Here is a 12,457-nt window from a genome sequence, read left to right as displayed (position 1 = left end):
GCCTGGCCTACGTCCACGGCTATACCAAGGATGCGCTTGTTTCCGTCTGCTTGCCTTCGTACTTCCTCGATCTTGCAATTCAGTTTGTCAACGAGGTACTTATCTCAACGCGGCAACCAATAACTTATTGAGAAATCGCGTCTCTCCTTGTGGCAAGGACCGAGGAAAGTTAGGCGAAAGCTTGTAGCAATAAGATTGTTGGGATAGGAAGTGTTTTTGACGTTTCTTCGATCTTCTACGTTTTATTGAATTTCGAAGATTTTTGTACGCAACAGCTAAAAAGAAAACAATTCGCGTTGTACTAAAATCGAGATACGACAAGTTTCGTTAATAATACAATATATTTCAATTTCTGATGTCGAATAACATTTTTGTGCCCCTTTGACACGGGAAAGTTTAACACGCCGCGGCGTATCAGAGATATCGCGAAGAGATGAAACGTTATTCCTGATCCGCTCTATTTACATTCAGCTATAATATCAAAAATGTTACAATTTCTTTCGCGAAACTTAGCCTAAACGGAATCAATTCCCCTAATCAACATTGTCATTCGATATACTCCTCGAATTAAAGGAAACGTCTCGTTGCAATAAACGTATCAAGACCACCTAGATCATCAAAAACAAAATTAGAAGACTTTCTCAAGATTCCAAAGCAATGATGCATGAAGTCCAATATGTAACACTCACCATCCGCTTCCAAAAGCGTAGCGTCCAATCGATTAAGATCCCCTTGAAATTACCGTGAAATCAGTCTTGAAACCCTTGGGACGATGGTTCTAGGCTGGGCAAGAAAGTGGCGTGATGAAACGTTGGCGAATCAAACGGCTTGCGTTTCACGAAGATTGGAAGGAAGATTACGCGAGTTTCTTGCGAGTGGCTTAGCCTGTACGCGTACGAAGGCCGAAGGCAGCCGATGGTGGAACGGTTCCGTGATGCTCGATCGGGTAGTTAATAAATTAGTCCCATAACGTTGCGGACGGGGCAAAAACTAGCGCTGCTTCATAAGCTTGTTCTCCTCCGGTTGCGGTAGCCGGTGTGTTCGTTCGTGTGCTCGCTCTCTTACACGCGGGGGAGAGCTGTACCCGCGAGCTCTCGCTCGCGTTCTGCCTTAAACAAGCGGCACGCGGGCTATCTGTAACGGCAGCGGCCCTCTTAAAGGAGATACAATTTAATTGGAGCTCAACTTCCTCAGCCTTTCACCTTGAACACCATCCTTCTGTCTTTGGCCTGCAGTCCAAGTTTCTCGTCGCGTTTTGATATCTAAAAACTGGTAAATTGCGATGTACACCCCTGCTCGGAAGTATTAGGCTATTTATCGAACAACGAGATACTGAGAAACTATTAGAAGATTATCGACGTGTTAGGAATTATTGGAATCAACGAAGAATTGTTTCGTTCGGTTCTATTCGACTGTAAGTATTGTAATGAAAATCTTCAATTACGTATAGTAAAATTCAATTTCTTCTCGTATATATCCATTTGAATTACGTATACCTTTCAACGTTCTCTCGCTTCTCTTTAAAGGATTATGTCCTCTAGATTACGAAGATGAACGAACAAACTACTAGAAACTTTCCGTTCTTTGAGTTCAACCGGTTCAATTTGCGAATAGCGAGTGACATAACGTGTAGTAGGTTGTTCGGATCGATCAGAGTTGGATGTTTAGCTTTGACGCCAGGTTACGTTGGATAACGTCGTTGGAACGGAGAAAGTGGTGTTCGTAAATCGTCGAGTCAAACGGTAGCCAGCGGTGACCGGCATGAGAAAGCAATCATACGCCGGACGAGATTCGTTGGTCGCTAACGAGTCCGTTTCCCGTGGTTCGATCTATTTCTCCCGATGGAATGCCATCGCTTTCACGCCGGGATACATCCTTTTCGCGATGCCCTGCGGCCCGCTTTTTCTTGTCACCGTTGACGCGCTCGAGCCTTCACGCTCGTGTGACGTTTCTAGTTTCGAATTTGTGAAATTTTACGCGTGAAACGCCTTCTTCCCTCGAGGATACGTCGAGTGATTAACCGTACAGGAAACGGGAAACACAACGATGAGAAAAATCGATTCTTAAACGCAAGAACGTTATCTTGGTGATTGTTTTTAAAAGCTTAAAATATCGAATATTATTCCAGATAAAAATTACAGAAGCATCCAATTAGAGAACGCTCCGATTTATGTAGAGAAGAAACTTATTAATTTTCATATCTAACCGCCGAGATCATCTAAATTAACGTTATATCTAGATTATGATCTTATATTTTATTTGATGTTTTATGTCTTAAGTCAATTAGGTATAGCTTTGTCTTTAATTTGAGATATTCCTAATAAAGAATACGTGGAAGAAAGATATAAAATTCGAAAGTCCGAGGAATACTCGAATACACGTGAGATAGACCACGTGTTAAATGCTCGAAACAGCACATTCTTCCTTTTCCAGCTGGCGCATCGTTTTATTAAGCGCGCCGGAGGAGCTCGCGAACACTTCGTCTATGCGCTCGTGTTACACGCGTTGCCTGGAATTTACGGTATTGCCATTAAACCTCGTGGAATCTCTCATCGTTAGCAGCTAGAACGTCCGATGTCCATTATAATTACTGTTATGATTCAAGTACTATGAATCGCCGCATCTCACCGACCACTTTACCCGTGTGCTAATGAAACAATATTCTGATAAAAAGTTGGACAAATGAGTTATACACAGTGATTTGTATAACACGGATATCTTCTTCGTCGTTGATGTATGCAAGACTGAAAACTTCGCGAAAAAAGCAAAATAAAAAAGTTTGCACGATCTAACGCAAAAACAAAGAAGTACGTAATCGAAAAACTTGAAGTAATCCAAAGAACTCGAACGTTTGTCACGGGCTATAAGTCTTTTACAATCTGGTCACCCAGTACGTAGAAAAAGCAATTAGAAGCAAGTAGTATAGAGCTGGCGCGAGTTTCTTATCAGGCGTGAACGTGACGGTTTACGTAGGTGCGATATTTAGAAGAAAAGGCGCGATACGAAGAAGTTTTCACGGAGCTGCATCGTCAGCTATTAATTGAATGATCGCACTCTCGGCGATTTATTATGCGCGGTTTAATCGGATCGGGTCTCGACAGTCGGTACTGTTAATCTGCTCGCGGTCCTTTTCTCGTCGCTCGTTATCTCAAGCCAGGGAAGCCTCGAGTCGCGCGCGGAAGCCCATTACACGCCTTGTAATAAGCGGTGAGCCGCGACGTCCAGGAAGAACTGTTCATGTCGGCATCGCGAATTAGAATCTCTTTGGCTGCCTTTAGCATGTGCCTTCAGTTCGATGGAAACCGAGCTTTTTGGTTACAAAATAGATGGAACTTGGTTTGGTGCTTGAAACGGACAGTTTCCGAGAATTGTAGGTGTCGTATTGAGCAAGGTAATAATTTATGATTTGTGTAATACTGGATTAACGAGTTACCAATTATGGGGTTGAATGTCGATAAGCATAGAATCGTAGAATGTGATGCGGTTGATCATAGGTTCCTAGAATTCGATATGGTTAATGTTAAGATCACGGTCTGTTATAGGTACTTGGGGATTCGTAGAAGTCGTTGCAACTGATTCTAAGCACGTAGAGTGTAGGTGAAATGTCATACTTAGAACGCTGTGTATACTGTCCAGAAATTGCAGGAGCTTGCACAAATGGCTCATTGAACCTGATATAGACATTGGACCCAGGAGTAAATGACGTTATTGAAATCAATATACGAGATACGGTGATCTGTAAATCTAGGGTGTTGCATACCTCGATATCTCTGGTACCTTATGACCGTTCACGAAACTTTCATCTCACGACGTTGTCTGAAATTTCTGGCAACTGCTAATTTGAGTCCCTACGTGCCTCCGGTCGTCGAGCAAGGTCCTATATTCCAGGATGTCGAATTCCAGATAACTTAGGTCGTTGGTAGTGGTTTCTACGAATCTGTCGTTACTTATCTAAATATACATACATTTGAAAGCCTATACGTATCTTTTTCACGAAATTTTAATAATTCACGAAACGATTAGTCAGGCGTCGAAAAGAGTCTCCTCTCGGAGGAAATAAGAAATCAAACTATGTATCTGTAAACCTCGATAAATCGAGCAACGTTACACACACACGATGTCTAATTATGCCAGGACGTTCCTTTTCGGTCCAAATTAGATCAACGGATAGATTACCATAAGCTAGGCGAACTGGGATATTTATGAGAGAGAATGTTTCTTACCGACGCGCTTCCTCGTTCGTTACCTCGCTGGTATATACGCAACTAAATTCGAGAACCAGTCGAAGACCATTATCATTACGCTACCATGCGGATAACGTAATTGAATCTCTAAAAGCAGTTTCTTCCCCCCTCGCCACTTATTACCGCGTGGCTCGTTAATCCATGCGGGGGGCAGGGGGGAGAGCCGATAGAGTCGAGCGGAGCAGGTGCTAGAGAATAATGCTCTGATGATAATGGATCAGCAGCCGTGGATGTGGGCCGCGCGAGATCGCGCGGGAAATTAAATAATTACCGTCAGTAATCGATCTGGCGGAGTTGGTTCGCGCGATATTGATGACAGAGGCGTACGAAAACAGCGGCGCTGCGTTCGCAGTGAAAGCGCGCGGTACTTTTCAACGTGATTGATCGCCGAGGAGATTGAGTATCGGAGATGTATCTCGCACATGTGCGGACGTCGCCTTCTAATGACCGTTCGGTTTATTCGTGCCGCGATTACGCCGCGTCGCGTGAGAATGCGTTCTAAGTTCGTTTTTCTATTGTGCTATTCTTTGATTCGTGCGAAGCACGAGTAGCATCGATGCGTTGTTTCACGAAGTCTTTGACCGCTCGGCAGGTATGCGACAACGTGAAGTTTTTGCTACTAGACGAGGATGCACGCGAAGGGTGCGGTGTCGTTGCGATTTTGGTCGTCGTGTCGATCCGCTGCAGACGAGCGACTTTTTGACGCTGTGTTCTCGCTGCTTCGTACGTCTTTCTTTGTTTTCCCAATTAAAAACGGGGAAAACGCAACGTCAAAAAATCGCTCGTCTATATCGAACCCTACAGCAGCGATCTTGTGTAATTTTGTACGTCTATATTTCCAATAACAGCCTCGTACACCTGTATGAATTGCATTATTAATGATATAATCTCGTCGACTCGCATAGCTTTACTACCAGGAAATCGTAATGACGCTGCATTAGGTTTAGGGTACAGTGTTTTGACCAATACGTGTGTCACGATAACTATGAATATACATTCATACGCATTACGGCCTCCTGATGTTTTATTATATATATAAATATTATATTAAAACGACAGTCTGTCAGAAAATGCATGCAGGGTAATCAGAACCTTATTCAGACGATTTGTCATTTTGGGTTGCATTTAGGCGAATTCGACTAGGGCGGACTGTGTTAAAGGCGCGGGAAAACTCGCCGTCTCGTTGCGAGCTTTTCGCGATAACATCGGAAACCGGTAATAATCTAGTCGTGGGCGTATGAAAACGTAAAGTCGTCGGAGAAAGTGTATATCGCTGGTGTTTGCGTCCGGCGCGTGCGTGCACGCGGAATGATTTTCACGGTAGAAATTTTGCACGTGGTGAGATACGATCGTGATTGGAGCAATCATGTTTTCCCGCGTTTCGCGAGAAAATACGACAATCGTGAAAAAACTTGATAATTATTATCATTACGTCGTGCTGGTATTTCTGATGCCAGTACTTACGTACGCTAGGATTATGTTCTTAATAATCGTGGGAGGAATTCGTTAGACTATGACCTATTTTGCAATTGTCTTTTTGAATAGATCTACGTTAACATGCGTATGGAATCGTATAAAATCGAAAGGAATCGGGGTTCCAGCGCTTCCTTTCTATGAATTCGAGAGAAACTTGCGACGTGATTGAATACGTGTACCATTTGTGTTTACAGGCTCGTTTCAGCATAACTTCTTGATGAAAGGGTAATGCGTGCGCTATTACGCTTAGAAAAACCTACAATAAATCTCACTACCATGCGTGGTAGAATAATTACAGGAGGGCTGCGGGAAGCACTCATTTACTTTCCACTTCGCTCGTGTTACGAATGTCTATAAATTAATTTTTTACTCGAGCTGTGACGATTAAATACAGCCGCTCAGCGTATAATTTCAACTCGTGCAACTTTTTGAATTAATATCTTTCGGCTTTTTATACGAAATGCAACGGTTATCAAGCATGGTCGTTTAAAGCATTTACATTTCTATCTTTGGTCAATGAGATATACATATAATAATCGTAGGTATGATTTATCGCTAACAAAAAGTATGTAACGTCATCGAGAAATTTCTCGTTCATTCAGATATATTAATAAATTTGCAAAAATATTTTTAGAATCGATTGTTCACTTCCTCAATAGGGGTAAAGTAACTTTAAACAGGGGTGAAAACACGGTTATGTACAGGGTATAGAGAAGAACGTTAGTTCGATCCTCGAGAACTAGATGGCGACTCGATTCGTACTGTTTCTCGCGTGTAAAACTGTTCACGGAATATTATATCTGGAATCATGACAGGTTGGATCTTTAGCTTTGCGCAGTGGCGATATCGTAACCAATGAGGTTCTACCGAGGTGCGATTATTGCTAGTTGAAAACTTTTACCAATACCCCGCCAAGACGATGTGAAAAACCATCGGCTACGGCAATTTTTGGTAACCCCTACGGGGGTTTTCAGATATTTCCAAACAAAAGTACTTCTTTACTATTTCAGATGTTCTGTTATATTTTACTCAATAAAGATATTTTAATATATCTTATCTTTGACTATTTCATCTAAAAGTATTTCGGTTTAGTCACGTTAAAGATTTAAAAATGTATAGAAATAGTCTCATGTTTTTTCGCGTGGAGTATTCATGCGAATGTTTTTAACCAAGTCAGTTACTGCTGCCCGGTACCTACGGAATTGACAGTCTGCTTTGTTCCATCGGTACTCTCGATATATTCTTACTATGAGAACAACCTTGACGTATAAACACCACATGTTCGCCACCCTCTCGATGATCATTCCTCGACTCCTGTGTTCGCTGTAACTCAATCGGTGTGACGTTCAATTCCGGCTCATCGAGTGGCGATTTCTCTGCATGTTTGCCGCGCGGTAAATTTCTTATCGATTTCACTCCATTCAGGGGCCGATTCTCGCATTGTGTGCGAGGCCATTAAGACGCGATTGCACGAATGGAACGTCGGGTCCATCGACTGTTTGGTCGCGTGATGGTATGCGTGCACGTGTTGTTGCGTGCAGCCAGGTCGAGGTCGACGTTTTAGGGTCTATCGAGCGTGTGATTTCCGGCGAATCGATAAAACGTTGAATAGTTGACTCGCGTAGAGCCGCTCGCGCCACTCGAAACTCCATTCAGGACGAACGAAACGGCGATTAGCCTATTTACCTATTGATCGGCCGCCACTTCCGGCAACCTTGTTTCGTGGATCGGCGTGTATCCGCTGGTTGTTACGCGCAATTACCGTCGAGGATGTTACCCAGGTCTTGGTGCGGAGTCACGGCCCAAGAAGTATCCTTGTGCTTACGTAATCGCGAATCGAATCGATGGAACTTAATGATGGTCGAAGACGCTCTTCGTGTTACAAGATTGATCAATGTCGGTGAATGTTTGAACGGTAGTTGAAGTATGTTGTGCGTAATATGATATTATTTGGAGTTTATGAGGGGCATTTATCTCGCGTGAAATACGACGTGCCGTAAAGTTTGTACATATTTTTTTATTTTCGAAAGAATCCAATTTAACGTTAATTATGTGATTGATTCAGTTATGGAAATTATGAAAATCGATTTGCCAATAATATTAACGTTCATAATTATTAGAATAATAGAAGCTAGAAAAGTCTTTTATCTTCGCGTTGAATAATTTGTAAATCATAAGTTAAATCAAGAAAATTAGTTTCATTAATTCAAGCACCGATATTCAAATCAATGGCTACATCCACGAATCACGTATTTAGTCCTAATTGAGCGGTGGTAAACTTTTTGTCAGATAATTTACAGCTAGATGTCATAAGAAGTTAACTGCTACTTTTACTCGCTAATTTGCCATTAATTTATATAATTTGCGCACTATTACTAGAAATTGCTATCTCTACATTGCTTCCCGAGTTTCTACATATTTTCAGAGCTGAAAGGTGTAATAATGGATTCTAGATATATCCATCGGCTTGTTGCTTTTCCTTAAGTCGCTCAAATGTTTTTCACTTTTTCCATCGATCATTTGAACTTAACTAGAGAGTTCAATGCTCAACGTGACATGGATATCGATGAAAGCAGTTGCTCTAGAGAGACGAGCGATTTCTGGCAGGGAATGTTTGGAAACGGGATTTCGTGTATCGAACGGCGTATTTCCATAATGATGTATACATTCCGTTAAACGTGCCGCGAACCAATTCGATGCGTACAGACAATACGGATCCTCGTTACTCTCACGCAATAGCCGGGCATGCGAGGAATAATTGCGCGTTGCTCGGGCCTTCCACCGAAGATCTGTCGGAAGTTGGCGAGGCGTGCGTGATCCGCCAACTTTGGCGTCCGTGGGAAGAACCATCGAATCCCGGTCTTTCGTTGCCAACGATTAATTCCCGCCTCGATGTAACGAGTATCGTGTTCGAAGTGAGAATTTTAATATACCGTTTCAATTTACCTTCCTTCATTCTCTCTAATATTACGAGGCTCGAAGATTATACATATCCATATGCTTGTATTCTCCAAGTTTGTTTTACTCGATTATTGCTGTACTGTTTGATTTCGTCCGTACATTATGGCACCGTTACCGATCAGCTTTTCGATTTCTGCCACTCGGAGGGCAGATTGGTCAACCATGTAACGTTAAAAGTGGAGAAAAACGACGATATCGCAAATACTATTTCTCGGAATTAATCTTGAAATTCACGATTCTTCGTGCTTTTATCTTTCTGAGCAAAAAATCGCCTGTTATGTACTTCCTCTTTTTTTTCTTAATTTACGTTCACACATGAACACACAAGAGAAACAAAGATAAAAATAGCATTTGTAATCGCAACAGCGGCATCGAGAGCGCGAAACGCGGCTCAGGGTCGGAAATGGAAATGGGAAGGCGCGAGTTCACGGTCGGTTTCGGTGGTAACAGGCTGGTGCAGTGCAAGGCGCGGAAAGTTGGAAAGTTGGAACTTTCGTGGCGCCTTCCCGGGCTTCTCTGCGACACGAGGAGCTCGCGGGGGTGGCTGGGGGTTTGATCGACGACGGCAGACTTTTAATTACGCCGAGAACGGAGCGCAAGCTTCGCCACGTGGAAGCCAGAGATAAGCCTCCTCGGGAATGGAACCGAGTCCGGCGCGAAGTTACGCCTCAAATTATGCAGTTAAAAGTACGAGCGGATACGGGTATTGGAGGGCGTCTTGCAGTCTACCGATTTCTCCTGATATTCGATATCGATTCCCGGCTGTGATTGGCATATTCTCTTTCCCCTCTTTAACCTCGATTACCCTACAAATGATATTCCTTCTTCGTGTTCTCCAGATTCGATGGCATGTTCAATTTGGAGCACGTTTTCACAAATTTGTTCACGAACTAGTCCTGAAAGATTGTATTATACCTACCTGGTATTCCAAGTTATTGTTTTTCTTCTATTATTAGAATACTTTTTTTGAGAGATTCGTCGATCTCTCGTTGATAATTATTGTCAATAATTAGGGAAACGTAAAATTCTCATTTACCTAAAGGATTTCGTTAAGAATTTTCAAGTCTGTACGAATACGTATTGTCGATATTTGGAAGCACATAAATCTTCTATATCAATGCATGACATCACACTTTCCTCAAATTAAAGATTTTATCGTTCTTACCACTGTTCCTCTAACTGGAAATCAACTAATTCGAACAGATAAAACACGTTCGGTTATACAGATCGAAATTGAAAGGTAGACCAGGCTACATCGAACAAATTAACTCGATCGATATCGTTGAAGATTTATATATTCAAACAGAACCCATAAGACACGATAAAGTTAACTTTCCATCTCACTATCTCCGTGTAATCAAACACAGTCGCTGGTCAAAAACGTTTCTCCCACATAGTTCCATTAATTAAAAACCGTATCTCGGTTGGCGCGAAATTCACGCCGCTAATCGGAACTTGACCCAAAGGTGATTCAATTATCAGATACACGGTTTCCATACGTCGAGAAGGCGTCGGCTCTCCCTTCCAACTCTCTCTTTCTCACGCGACGCGTCATCGACGAAACACCTAATCGACGCGAACGGACTCGTACGTATGTAAAACAACATTTTCCGCCGACGAAAGACGAACGAACAAGCTACGAGAACGAGAAAGGTGGTGGCGTTGGAAGGCGCACCTTTCGGCGCGTACTCATTAATTGGATCGCCAGGAGGGACTGGCGACCAGGCACGGCCAGCCTGTGCTACGGGAACTCGATAATTTCGCGTCTGTTTACAGCCGTTTCCGATGGAACACCGGCGGATCCATGGTGAACGCGTTTAAAGAGGTCCGCATAGCTATTTGTCTTCGTTTTGCGCCGTTCACGCACTGATAGCAACGCCATTAATCATAATCCTCGGTCACGACGTAGCCACAGCGCGCTCGCGGCCTCCGCGCGAGTCACACGCGCGAGATAATCGAACGACTACCTGACGGAGCGCGCGAGGACCCTCTCCCGATACGCGTCATTATTCCTGGCTGGCGCGAGACTCTGACGCACCCGATGGATTAATTGCGTATCACGTCGTCACGCCGATTGGAATATCGCGATTCTTGCCCCGAGCGATCCGGAACGCGAGCTACGTATCGTACACGCGCGACCGTTCCTCTCGATTATAAATTAAATCCTCCGCGATCCGTGGCGTACTTCGCTGCCCCTTCGAGGGCTGTTCATTTCCCTTGGAACGAGTGGATGTTCTGCTATGAGTGCTATGCAAAGGTCCCATGTTGGAGAGTATTTGTTCCGGTTTTAAAGAAGAGACGTTTCTCATCGGCGTGGCAGATTGGCTTTCGTTAAACGAATGTGTACCTAACTCGTGGTCTTAAATTCGTAGGTATTTGGTATGTATGCGGTATGTACTTTTAAATGGGGTGTAGGTAAACTTTTGAGCTGAAGAGCAGTTAGAAAACTGCCCTCGTTGTTGCGTTACCGTTTCTCGCGAGAATACATCGACTCGTAACGCCAGCGTATAACGAGGATCTTCATGCATATGGAACAGCGTGTGCCCGGTGAAATGTCGAACGGGCGATGATAGGATAGCGTCTACGATATTTTCCCGATTGGCGGTTTCGCGATTGCGCAATGGGAAAGGGCACGATCGTTACGGTATTGATGCGTTTCACGTGTTCTTTATCCGTGCATTATTCCAAAGAACGGGTGGGCTAAGTTCCTCGAACAGACATCATTACGACTGTTGTAGCATTTTGCCTGCACCCCAGTAATTCCACCTGAAAATAGCCGGAGGAGATTTAGACTACGTAACGAACAATATGCCAACGAAAAGTCGTATAAATTTACGATCGTCTCTGAATCTACTATGAGCTCGAACGAGTACCTTAAGAGAACTTTCGTGAGCGACATGCGAGAAAATGCAGATAATTTAGCAATTTGAAAGTGTTGATAACTGGGTTACTATCATAATCTGCATTTTAATATAGACGAATTATACTTTGTTTGGTGATCAGTGAAAGTTTAGAACAGCAACAGAGGGATTAAGCCGATTATTATTTTCTAAATGGATTTAAGTATTATCAATCTTATTACCAAAGAGCGCGAGGCATTAGAGTTTTGTAACAAATCTTCCGCTTCGTTTTAATTATCCTAGATGGCATACTATAGTGGCATACTACGAGCAAACCAATTAATTCTAAAAATAAATTTTCGTTTATATGTATACGAGAGAAGAAAGAGATGAAGTTGACTAAATTAAAAAACATCACAGTTACACCTCAATCGATACGCGTTGCTAAAACAGCAAGGTAAGGGTCGTTGTACCCTCCCGTCTAGCAGTCACGTGCGCGAGCAAGCGGACCTCCCTTCTCTTTTACTCTCTCTTTCTCTCTCTCTCTCTCTCCCTCTCTTTCTCGTTCTTCTTCCGTTTCTCTCTCCGCGTTGGATAATGGATGAGTCCCGATATTTACATATTTTTCCATGTTCGTGCTGTGTGCCCGGCAACGGCTAGGTCAGGCAAGGTACAACCTAGCACAAAGTAGCACCGAGACCGCGGCTGCGGCAACTGTGCCTCGGCCCTGAAAATACGCGGTCTACAGACTCCGAAGACCATCATCCTTCACGCGCGTCCATCCTGTTATTGGACTCACGTAATTTCCGTCTACTCCGAAATTTTTCAATTATTATTATTTCGTTAGTACCATATCCTTTATAATTATTTTGTAACACTAATTAAGCGATAGCGTTGGAGAAGAAAAAGTTGTGTTTATCAGTGAAAATTATCGTT

General features: G+C 43.1%; 1 protein-coding gene and 1 non-coding gene across 5 annotated transcripts in view; both read left to right on the top strand.

Moving 5' to 3' along the window:
* The window catches only part of LOC139994041 (uncharacterized), a 303,249-nt gene that overhangs the window by 73,806 nt on the left and 216,986 nt on the right, over positions 1 to 12,457 (top strand). The window lies entirely within an intron of this gene.
* Positions 6,547 to 6,687, top strand: LOC139998302 (U4 spliceosomal RNA). The gene has a single exon (XR_011803246.1). It is a non-coding gene; the product is annotated as a U4 spliceosomal RNA (small nuclear RNA).

This window comes from Bombus fervidus, chromosome 2 (assembly GCF_041682495.2).
Source record: "Bombus fervidus isolate BK054 chromosome 2, iyBomFerv1, whole genome shotgun sequence".
Lineage (NCBI taxonomy): Eukaryota > Metazoa > Arthropoda > Insecta > Hymenoptera > Apidae > Bombus > Bombus fervidus.
The sequence above is the reverse complement of the archived record's forward strand: the minus strand, read 5'-3'. Positions and strand labels throughout refer to the sequence as shown.